Here is a 12,289-nt window from a genome sequence, read left to right as displayed (position 1 = left end):
GGGCAACTCCAGAGTAGTAGAGAGTCCAGCCTCTCTCGAGGAGTAAGGTTCCAGAGCCCAAGCTGTGTGTGGAGGTGAGCCTGACTATATCTAGCCGGTACCTCTCAACCTCCTGCACAAGCTCGGGCTCCTTCCCCACCAGCGAGGTGACATTCCATGTTCCCAGGGCTAGTCTCCGTGTCCAGAGATCGGGTTGTCGGGGTCCCTGCCTTCGAATGCTTCCCAATCCACTGTGCACCAGCCCCTTATGGATCCTCCTGCAGGTGGTGGGCCCACGGGAGGACGTACCCACGTCGCTTGTTCGAGCTAAGCCGGGCCGGGCAGCATGACACCAGGTGCTCCAGGGCGAGGCCCCGGCTGCGCCATGCCGGGCGACATCACGGTCCTTGGTCAAATTCTACTCATATTAAAAACAAGCTAGACATATAATTTGATATTGGAATAAATTTACTATGACATGTAATAAAAATTGGCTATTATGCCATGAAGTGGAATGGCAACACTGACTATTTGAATCTTAAAAATTTAGTTACGTTTTTTTACTCTGAATGAAGGCTCACTAATGAAAAAAGAGGGTGACAGGCTCTGTCATGTTACGTCACAATTAACAAGCTGATAGGGTGGAGAGGGGGGCAGGGAGGGGAGTTTTATGGGACCTAGAATCATATTCTTTCATGGGGCCCAAAATCTCTAACGGTGCCCCTGGGTACTGATGCTTTTCTGCTATGTTGAGGTGGAATATCCCACTAAAATACTAATAGAACAGTCTGTTACTATGACTTTGATAGCTACTTGGTGTAGCTAATTTAGGTAATAAATTATGAGTCTTCAGTACCACTGTTACCAAAGATAGTCCGTCATAGGCTTGTAAGCTTAAATCACCAGCATAAGTCTATGTCTAACCCCTCATTAAGATGCAGCTTCTCTGATGCTTATGACAAAAGTCTGACCCACCAATCAGCCAGCCCTTTCCCTGAAATGTAACTCTAGATGTTACGTGGAACATAAATACAAAATAATTAGCATGTATTTCATTAACAAGAAAAACACAACCACAAATCATTGATCCATGTTTCCTAATGACTTAACTGTATATGTTAAATTAAATGTAACCATTAATTGTAGCCTAGCTTGCTGACTACAGCACAACAATAAACACATTTAAAACTGACAAAAAAGGAAACCATTTACCTACAAAATCTACCCATTATAGAAGCATAAAAACAAGAATAATACCCTGCATGAAAAATCAGCACCATAACAAACCACCTCACACCCGTACCTGGTAGGGGGTGAAGCCCTGCAGAGGATGCATCACAGTTGTGCTGCAGAGGGAGTGCGATGCAGCCGCACTTGGTGGAAATGTGGGGAGTAAGTTATATATCTGTGGTCCCTGCCGGCTTACCTCTCAGTTAAAAATGCACACAGTGCCTTTTTTTTCCTGTTCCCAGCTGTTATTAAGTTGTGGCCACAGCAAAATGTTGTGTTCCCATACCTTTGTGTTTGTTGTGGCCACGTCATATTTTTTCTCCCACAAGTCACCAAATGGCCTCCATACTTTCACGTGATTTTTGATTGCAGAAGAAGACCAATTGTGATAAATGTAGGCATGTGAAACAGGACAATCAAACTTATATGTTGCTTGATGCAATGTTTTTGCAGGCTGCATGTGCATCTGTCTCTGAGAAGTTAGGACTGTACAGCAGCAGCTAAAGCAGCTGTTTGTTGTCATAAAGAAAGGGAGTGAACCAGAACAGAATCAGAGAGGTTATGGTTTTCTACACATCCAAGCTTGTTTGTGTGTAGGAGGCAGTATCTCAGGCATATCAGTCTAAAAATGTATCTATTTTTATTTATTTATTATGTTTGTGTGTATGACTGTCTAGACAGTCAAGGCAGACTGCATGGTAGCAGCAGACTTAAAGAAAGGAACTGAAGTGTAACACACTAAGGTCATTAGCAAGAATCTCTGTGCTACTCAATGGATCCAAATGAGCCCATTTAGTAAGACATTAAGAGCAGCCTGCAACCCCAAGCTACATGAGATTAGCTTCTTTATTTTCTAAAGAAAGAAAGAAAGAAAGAAAGAAAGAAAGAAAGAAAAAAGAACAGGAAATGTAATCTGGGCGTCTAATGAAAGAAACAGCACCTTCATATGGAGGATCTTTGTGCACTTTGTTTTGATTTCATGTGTTTTGGTTCCTGTAGTACTCACCAGTATTTCAGGACAGAGCTGCTCATATTCACATTTGGATTGTACAGGTTCAAGGTCAGAAAAATAAAAATAAATAAGTGTTTCTGTTTAAGGGTTAAGTGAAGCGTTATCACTTTGAGGTCATTAGCAAGCAGCAGAGCAGCTAAGAGCAGCTCAATAGGCCATTTGCACATTGTTAAGAGCTCTGAGCAATCCAAGCCTACAGCCAGTCAGCCAGTAAAGCTGTAGTGCCGTGAATGTTAGGGTCTCCTCAGGGCACAGTCCTGATAGCAATCTTTCTCTTACTCTGATTCTAAATTGACAGCAGATTTGTGTTTGGCACTCAAGCCAAACAATTTAAGAGATACTTTGGGTCATCAGCGTCAGTCAACAGACATTTAAAAACATTACAAGCACTGTCTGCTGCAGCAATTTCGGTTAACTATAGCGGAACAATATTTTCATTTTATATATTTTTTAATTACTTTCATTGGCCAAGTATGTTACACACACAAGGAATTTGTCTCCAGTACAAAACCGAGGCAGCCTTGCCCGTTGCATGGGGATATACACATGTACATTGAGAGCTGATGTACCAGAGTCAAATTCCTCGTGTGTCTGACACACCTGGCCAATAAAGCAGATTCTGATTCATCTGCGGCACCAACTAACACACACACCTGATGGCGGTGCTGTCTTTGGCCAATGGGGGCAACTTGGGGTTCAGTGTCCTGCCCAAAAACACTTTAACATGTAGACTGGGCAGAATAGGAATCAAACCACCGACCTTCCGGTGAAGGGATAACCATTTTACCTCCTGAGCCACAGCTCCTCTAACAATAGACTGCATGCCTACCCAGAGAAGGCCCTGCCACTGACCCAGAAAAAAATATTGAAACTGAGAAAATATACTGTGTCTGCTGATCTTGCCTTGCTGTGACCTTACATCAGAGTAGTGCAAGAGAACACACAGCCACAATTGGGTGGACTAGATATAGAATTCCCTCACTGAGCTGAGGCTGCAGCAGTGCTGAGTCACTGCTGAGCAGCAACAGTGGAAAGAAATGATGACAGATATAAATAAATCAGTGATCTATGTGTGTCTGTCTGTCTGTCTGTCTGTCTGTCTATCCCTCTAACTATCTAGGTGCTAAAAATAACAATGGGGAATTGTTAAATGGGCTCAAGGGCACTTCAGCAGGTCGGACTGTTTCTGTTATTCACGGTTTCTGGTAAGAGGGCAGCCTCTCTGCCATACTTACGTTGTTGTGTAGCCCCAGGTTCCCCTAAAAAATAATATTTGATTTGGGCCTTGTTAAAATGTCAACGCTCTGTGCATGTCTGATGAATTATGTTCAGTCATCCATTTCAAGTAAAGAATAAGCTGAGGTGACCCCTGGCAAGGCTAGTGCAGGTGGATACTTTTTATTTCGATCTTGGGGCCAGTAACACCATTCCCCTTATTACTATCAAACCTGGCAGAACTACAACAAACAAGCTATTTCTAACAAAACACTAAACAGTCAACATTTTCTCTACAGATGTGAGCAGCCCACTGTAACTGGAACAATAATTGCAAACAAAACTTCTCTTTAATAAAACTAAGCCATTTTCTTGATGCAGCTCTTGAAGACATGACAGAATGTCTTCATTGCACGTTATTTTCCAAAGAAACAGCGCATTTACAAATTGATTTTCTTGAACCAGAAGCTGGAAGTGATGGTGTATGATATGTATGTGTGTGCAGAAGGAATGCGATTTATTCAAGCTCAAACTTACGAGCAAGACAGAAGAGAAATCAAAACAGAAAATCTGATATTTTGAGATCAGACATTTTTATAAATTTGCACTCAAAACTGACATGACAGGTAAGGTAAGGTATTTTAAATGCATGTATCAGTAAGCTACACACCACTGATGATTAAAAACTAGACAGGCTAAGACTGAAGATGCTAGATTGACTAAAGAGGCAAAATAATGTTGTCTGATCGCCACTTGATAGAACAGTTGCTTGATTAGTTTAGACACTTACTTTCCATTTTGACAGTGTCGTGCTAATGACTACACCTATAGTAATATCATAATGTTAGTAATCTACATGGTCTTACCAGGGGTGGGGTTAGGGTTAGGCAGCTGTCCTCCTCTGCTGCAGGCCCAATGAGAAATTCAAGTGGTATATTTACATTAATATTCTGCCTACTGGAGCTTCAGTGCATTTTCCACTTCCCTGATTCAAAAATAAACTGTCATAAAAACATTCAAACAAGGCTGTGGGTTGACCCCTTGTCAGAAGCAGCACAGAGAGGGGACAGCCCTGCTAAAAGCTGAGTGTATGATAATTCTCTTGCTGAGACTGTGCAGCTATGTTGAGTTATTAGTGAGTTGCCACAATGACAGTTTGAGGATTTTCCCAGTAAATTACTTTTAGTCTCTTATCCAAATAAACAAGTAAAGAATAACCTGAAAACTTGCTTGAGGACAAGCACAAGCTTCATGACCAGGAAGGTTATTTTCACAATGTAATCAGTTACAGTTACAAACCACCTGTAATCAACAAATCAGTTGATTAACAGAATCATATTTTCACATTTCTCTATTCTAAAAAGACAACTAGACTGACAATTGCATCAAATTTTTAGAAGTGCCTTTGATACTTATTGCAGCTCAACAGAGTTATACATCAGCTTCACAGGGTGCTGCAACTTGCAGCTACAGTGAATTTTATGATGGATGCACACCATGCAGCAGGGCAATGAGGGACAAACACAGCAGCAGGATGCATATAAAGCCACTGCTTCTAGATTGTCATCCAAATAATTAATTTAGGTCAACACTGACGAGCCTCTACAAGCTGTTAACCAGTACAGATAAGTAACTGCTACAGCTGTAGCTGATTGTGCATGTAGGTCAAAGTCCAATGTCACAACCCCATGCAGCCCACTAGGCAAGAGTACTTTGCTGGAGGGCCATCTTGTTAGTTGACAGATTTGTTATTTCATAAGTAAAAAGATAGTTCAGAAGTTATGTCTTGTTATGTGGGTGCTTCCTGTGGTACATTGCCAGGCTCCCGTTAAAATAAATCGAGGCAAGAATTAGCTGATATCACTGTGTAAACCTCTTTACTTGTTTATAGTCTTGAAGTCCAGAGATTGACCCAGGATTCATGGATCAGAGGGTAAACCCCAGACAGATGGCAGGACAATTACAGGACTAACACAGATGCACAATCACTCAATGTACCTGACCTGCATGTCTTGTGTGAGGAAACACAACCACCATGAGGAAACTCAGAACAACACAGGGAGGAAATTAAAACAGATAGAAGGCCGGGGCTGCTACTGTAAGTGAACCCAGATGTGCCTTGCTGTGAGAGACTGTGCCTCCTCACATCTAAACACGTCTCTGTGCGACTGAAGAAGCTGTTGAACACCTTCTGTTTCAGACACAAATAGATGGAGAAATTGAAAGAGGTTGATAAATAAAATCAAGCATGTGATGTACTGTCTGGAAGTGCCTCCATGTGGAATGACACCTATGACTGCCAGCCAGTGTAGCCAATCTTGATCTCAGCTCAGTGGAAAAAGGAAAATACAGTATAGCGATAGAGATAAAATATGAAAAAAAGAATGACTAAGGTCTGTCCACAAAAGACACATTTCCTCACAGGTGGTGTGTGTAACAAGGTCATTACATCGCCTGTATAATAAAATGCTTTCATTACACAAGAGAGGTTGCAGCATTTGTGGGCGTCACTGCATATTGGACTAATATGTCCCTTTTTTTTTTTTAGCTCAGTTGGAATGTGTTTCATTGTTGTTGGAGTACATGCCCTTTGTGCAATGATTTTCCGTGTGGGACAAATAAAGCACCGGTCAATTAAAATATATACTGACAAGGATGGTAGCCTGTTGGCTGTACCCTGAAAGCACCCAGATGTGCCATGTTTATGTGGTGCAGTCCTGCCCAGAGGTGACCTTTGCTTTAAGTGGTACGAAAGCAAATGGCTGGTGTCGGGTAAAATAACTCCCTTGTCGAGGTGTTACAGCACCTTTGTGTGCTGTTGACCTGTTGGCTGGACAGTTTAGCAAAATAAAGTGCAAACTCTATTTGAGCAACAGCTGTGTGACAACCATGTGCAAACAAAGAAGCAAACTGCTGTGTGATAAAGCAGAAAAGTACCTGAAAACAGCACGCTGTGGGTTCCGACATTTCCTCTGATACTTATGAAGCACATGTTTCATTCAGGAATGTTGTACATGACAGCTTTAAAATGAAATTTAATTACTGTATTACCACCATTAGAAGTGGCCAGTGCCCAACCTATAAAGTGTGACCTTGGATGTTCACGAATCTCCATGGACAGAAAGCCAGAGAGAAGTTCAGGAATGAGAACCAAACAGAGAGCTAATACTGTGGATTATGGTCAGCCAGTCTGCCAAATGACAGTCAAAGGCCAGAACTGCAAAAAGCCTAGAATTGACATAATGTGCTAATTAGGCAGCTATTGGTGAATGTTCTCCCATTATCATGGACACTGATGGTTATTTACTCTGCACTTTACTGATGCATTTGGCTCAGTCTATGTGATCAACAACCTCTCTGAACTATGGCCTGTAGGTTGTGTAATTTGTAGCAATTCAGAAACCACTGCATCTCACTAGCAGCAATGACATCCTATCACCACAACAAGATATATAGTATTAGAGTAAATACAGTTAGCAGCCATGCTTAAGCTTATAGAAGACTAAGCAGCACCCTGCAGGTCAAAGGACAAAATCATGTGAGAATTAGTCACATAAAAATGAAAGAAAACTACAATTTATTACAACTCAGGTAAAAAATAGCTGTAACGCATATAGTCAGACAAGCTCTAAACAAACTCCCAGGTAGGTGCATAGGTGAAAGGTGAAATGAAAGCGAGGACACAATTAGTCCTATTAGGGGCCCACCTCCAGGTTAATCTTAACCTACAGTTGTGGTGCACACAGATTTCTTGTACATTTATTTACAACATTACTGATGCTCTCACTTTTATTTCTACCTCCAAAAAAGTGAACACTAATCTGCCAAAACTGTCGGCTTGTTTACAAATGATCATCTGTCTAGTTGTGCTCGTTGCCTTTTGGCTTTTATTTTTTTGTGATATTTCAGTTGTTGCTGGAAAACAATTAAAATCCATAGAACCAAGGGCCAGAGCTAAAGAAATAAAACTTAATGTAATAAACACTATTTTCTTTTTATTTCACTTTACGAATACCAAAGTTAAAGACACAAAACGTTGTGAAATAAACATTGTTTTTACACAAATCGTTTTGAAGAAGTATTGACTACTGTTCATTGTGTCTATCTCATGTAACAGCCTGAGCAGCAATAACAAAATCAGACTAGACTTTAACATATTCTGGCTAAGGCCTTGATTGGTCTTTACTGACCTCAAATTTTGTGTCAAGTCAAATTTAACAGAATCTGATATGATGTCCTGCCAAAGATAAAATGATGATGATCCATGCATGAAAATGACCCAACTTCCAGTGCCATAATGCCACACACACACTAATATGTATTCATCAGGAAAAAGACAGCAATGATTAGAAGCCTAATGGGCATGTGTGACGACGCGTTCAGGGTGTATGTGTGGGAGCAGTCAGACATGGTTTGGACTTGAACAAAATAATTATCTGCTTGATACTGATAAATCAAATGACTGACACACACAAACACATGCACATGTGCACACACATTGTTAAACCCATTCTCTGTTGTGCACCCAAGTTCTTCCTCACTACAACTTGAATGTTGACAGTTTACCCTGCTTCATATTTTCACAACCTCTGGCAGTTAGCTGTTAAGCTGGCAAACAGAAAACACACAGTCAACTTTCATAAAATCACACCTAACGAGATGCGTGTGCACACTCTTAATGACACAGACAAACACCCAAATAGAAGCACCCCACGGCATTTGGCCGACAGGCTGTCAGACCGTTACAAACTATATTGATTGTGCTGTTTTTATTCAGAACTTAACAGAATGAAAACAGACACACAAACAGCTATCACTGGCTATTTAAACTTGTGCACGTAAACCTAGACAAAGAGGGAACACAAAGGCACTTGCACTTTGATAAAAGCATTTGTCTCTGTCTCAGTTTTGTATAACATGCTATTGATGAAAGAAATTATCTGGAATAATAGTCGGAGGCTGAGAAAGGTACAGCGGGAATAAAGACGAAGGAGAGGAGACAAAGAGCGACAGAGTCTGAGATGGAATCAGCGAAATGTAACAAGAAAAAAGAAAAGTCTATTGAAAATTAATTGCTCTTCATCATAATTTGAGCTAATTTGCTCTCTTTTCATAGCTTTCATACCCTTAGTTTTTTTGCACTGTTGCTCTAACCAACCACAAAAGCAAATATATATTTTCTGGACAACTTACACATAAGATTCCAAGTGGTGTGTTTAATCACCGGTCTCATTACTCACATACACAAATTTAATTAAAGGTCACTGTGAAAACAAGGTTACATGTCTTAAACTTAAGGAAGATGTATTTGTAAAGGAGGTTATCAAAAAACAAGTTAAAGGTATTTAAGCAAGGTGTCCAAAACAACGGCTGCTGATTAAAACACTAAGAACCTCTCAATTCAAAAACAGAGCTCAGTTGAAGTCATTAAAATACAAACATTAATAAAACAATTTAAATATCCAGGAATATTCTAGAGAATACATCTCACATGAGTATTGTTACTGTTTGTTTTGTCGTTATCCTTTAAAAAAACCTGGACTGAGTTTGGGACAGAAATATTTTCTATTTTTTTATTTATATTAATTTATTTATATCATTCTGCAACTGCCTGAACAACAGAGCAATATTTTATCATCTACAACAGAATAATACTCAGGTCCAGAATTTAACTTTGGAGCGTGCTAAACATAGTCGACAGCAAACAGCATTAATATTACAATTAAGCAAATAACATCTACACAAATACACAAGAGATTAGTACAACGATAAGTAAACCCAGCAGCAAGACTACTGTAAAGCTTATGCTCTATTTATTTATTCAGAATATTATAATAGAAGGTCTAAGTTAAATTTATACTACTGTGCAGTGCACTCTATTGCATTTTATGCCTATATAAAAATGGCATTTTTCTCAATTTTATCTTTAAAGTTTCATTAATATTACATCATATTGTCCAGGGCAATATTTGTGTCTGCTAGCTTCTTGTTAAAAAGCGGTTCTGTACATAAAGAGCAGCTTTCAGGGGAGCTCACTTCTTTCCCCACTTTTTTGTGGTTAGACCTAATGACAGTTACAACATAAAGCCTGTGATTTAGTTTTAAATCATTATTCCTATTGGTAAGAATATGAATAATAGGAATAAAAGAACAGATGCAAAGTGGTGTGTGTATTTCAGCACTGCAGAGGCACAGAGAGACCATTTTACTATGTGCACCCTCCTGTGTGAATATGTAGGCTACATATTCTTACATTAATTACCTTTTTTATTTTCCGCTTTACAAATGTGAGAAGAAAAACCAAGTCCCTTGCATGTGCCTCAAAAAGAGGACTGACTGTGACACTTAAAACTTTTCTTTTTGATGTAATGTTACTATATGATCTATAGCCTCAATGAAAAATGGTGATGGGAAGAATGTTTGTTCTTCTTCTTTTTTGGTTTTAAAGCAACTGACATGAGATAATGTTTTGGCGATGACTGCATTACAGTGAAATTTACTGAGGCACCACGCTTCCATGGGGATGTTCTTTATTAAAATGAATTAATGAATCGCCTTTATACATTAATAATAATCAGCAATAGACACATTTTACTCATCATCCATGATGATAAAGATACAGAAAAACATAAATAGCCTATGTGGCACAATAGCAGAGCTATTGTCAATATTTTACACCGAGAGCCCCCAGAATCTTGCAAATCATGTTTACAGGGGAGCTCATGTCTTATTAAGGGGTTTTTGTTAATCATTGCTGTTGCTACTGGATACCCGAATTTCCTTCGGGATCAATAAAGTATCTACAGTATCTATCTATCTACAACACAGTTCACTCGTCATCCTACTAAGTGCAACCTGTATAAAACACACATCACTAGCAAAAAGATCAGCGGGATGCTCATTTCTGCTTCTCAAATATTGTTTTGAAGAAGCCTAAATGCCATCGCTATACAAAAATATTGATTTGTATAGACCTCAAAGAGAATATATTTTTATAGCAAAGCTCCTGATGTTTTGTAGCCATTTTTCTTACGTTGGAAACCCTGTCATCATCTGTGACTTTCAAAAAGCTAATTAAAGAGCAAAACAGTTGGTAATTGCTCAGCATCTGGGTATACTTCCTGTAGTCCTGTAGTTCATGGGGACTACACTGTTGATCACAGAGCAGCCTTTAAAACTCTGAATATGTCTAAGATCAGAGATGATCAGATTTTGCCTCTTGCAGGTTGATTTTTAAAACTTTCTTCTATGACAGAAGTCACAATGTGATGGGGATCTAAGGAAGGAAACGTTACTCCATCACAAATATTTTTATTGAATTTTAAACATATAAAGCACAACGCACCACAAATACACAACTGCCTACACAGAAGTACGAAAGCTTAGTGAAGGCTGTATAGAAAAGTTGTGGCAACTTCTACTAAACATCCACTGAATTATCTTTTGAATGTTATAAAGTCTTATAATGTGTAATGCTATACAGCATACTGGTACATTACCCTGTATGCATCACAACCGTATGTACTGTATAAGACAGAATGTTACTGACTGTGTGGTTAATTTACAGCCTATTTTATTCTAGTCTTTGTCGTCCTGTCTGTCTCTGTCTTCGTCTCTCTGCAAATGCCAGCAGCTGTAACAGCTGCTACTCTGTCATTATAGCATGTTCTTAAAGTGCTCTTAAACTTCAAGCACACACACGTACAGGCAGTACACAAAAAAGATATTGTATTATAATGCATTTTAAAGCCCAAGTCAGGGTTTTCCCCGCCATAGGAAGGCTTAGGCACAGCGTTTAAGTGTTTTTGCAGAGCGCCTAAGACGAATGAATATAGAAAGGCGACATATCAGAACGGGCAGCACGGTGGCGCGGTGGTTAGCACCTTTGCCTCACAGCGAGTGAGGCGGAGATTGCATGTTCTCCCCGTGCTTGCGTGGGTTCTCTCCGGGTACTCTGACTTCCTCCCACTGTTCAAAGACATGCGGCCCCCATCACCTCATACCAAGCAAAATTAATAATAATAAACAGTACATTTCTAATGAAGCCACATTAATTCATTTTATATGTAGTTGTGATTTCTTCTAAGACACTTAAATAAGTGCAGCTGACAATGGCTGCAAACATCACTCCCAAAGAAACGTCTTTAGATGCAGGCTATTCACAACCGCCAGATGCTGGCCTGAAAATAAATCTCCAAAGCGCAAAATTACCCCAAAATACAAAGTAATTCGAGTCTAATAACCTACTGTAGGTGAGAGAAATAAATCTACACACAGTAAGACTTTGGTGAACCTTTGTCATAGGTGGACACAAGCTACTGGCCAACATATGTTTCCATTTCACTCTGTCAAGGTCAAGAGATGCAGGTGAGATCAAAGGGCCAGTTTCTTTCAAACTAATATTTTTTGTTCTCTCCCTCCTCTAATATATCTCCGTATTTCTTTATCCTCCTCCGTCTGTGGTTCAGAGGTGAGTAGACTCCATTTTCAGAGAGAACACTTCAGTGTCACATCAAGTACCAGCTTGGACATTCAGTATTTTTTCCATGTCTTCCTTCCTGGAAGCTTTTAGATGTGAAGTACTTAGCTAAATATTCAGCCCTATTTTGCTCCTGCATTGTCCCTCTCTCCTCTACTTCGTAGTTTTCAATGAGCCCAGTGTCATCTTGCTCTTTCTGCTCTTCCCTCTCCCTGCTTTCACCACCGAACATTTTAGACAAATCAAAGTCAAAGGAGGAAAGAAGACGACAGAAGGAGAAAGTACATGGGAAGGAGAGTAGTGCAGAGCTGGGGAGATGAGGGAGAAAGGCGAAGTGAGAGGAGAACAGCACAAAAAGCAAGATGTCAGGAGAA

The 12,289-nt window shown here is 39.8% G+C and overlaps 1 protein-coding gene across 1 annotated transcript in view; it reads right to left on the bottom strand.

Annotated features, from left to right (window-relative positions):
• The window catches only part of LOC109969021 (CUB and sushi domain-containing protein 1), a 404,580-nt gene that overhangs the window by 158,002 nt on the left and 234,289 nt on the right, over positions 1-12,289 (bottom strand). The gene's annotated exons all lie outside the window — the stretch shown is intronic.

This window comes from Monopterus albus, unplaced genomic scaffold, assembly GCF_001952655.1.
Source record: "Monopterus albus unplaced genomic scaffold, M_albus_1.0 scaffold168.1, whole genome shotgun sequence".
NCBI classification, from domain to species: Eukaryota; Metazoa; Chordata; class Actinopteri; order Synbranchiformes; family Synbranchidae; genus Monopterus; species Monopterus albus.
The sequence above is the reverse complement of the archived record's forward strand: the minus strand, read 5'-3'. Positions and strand labels throughout refer to the sequence as shown.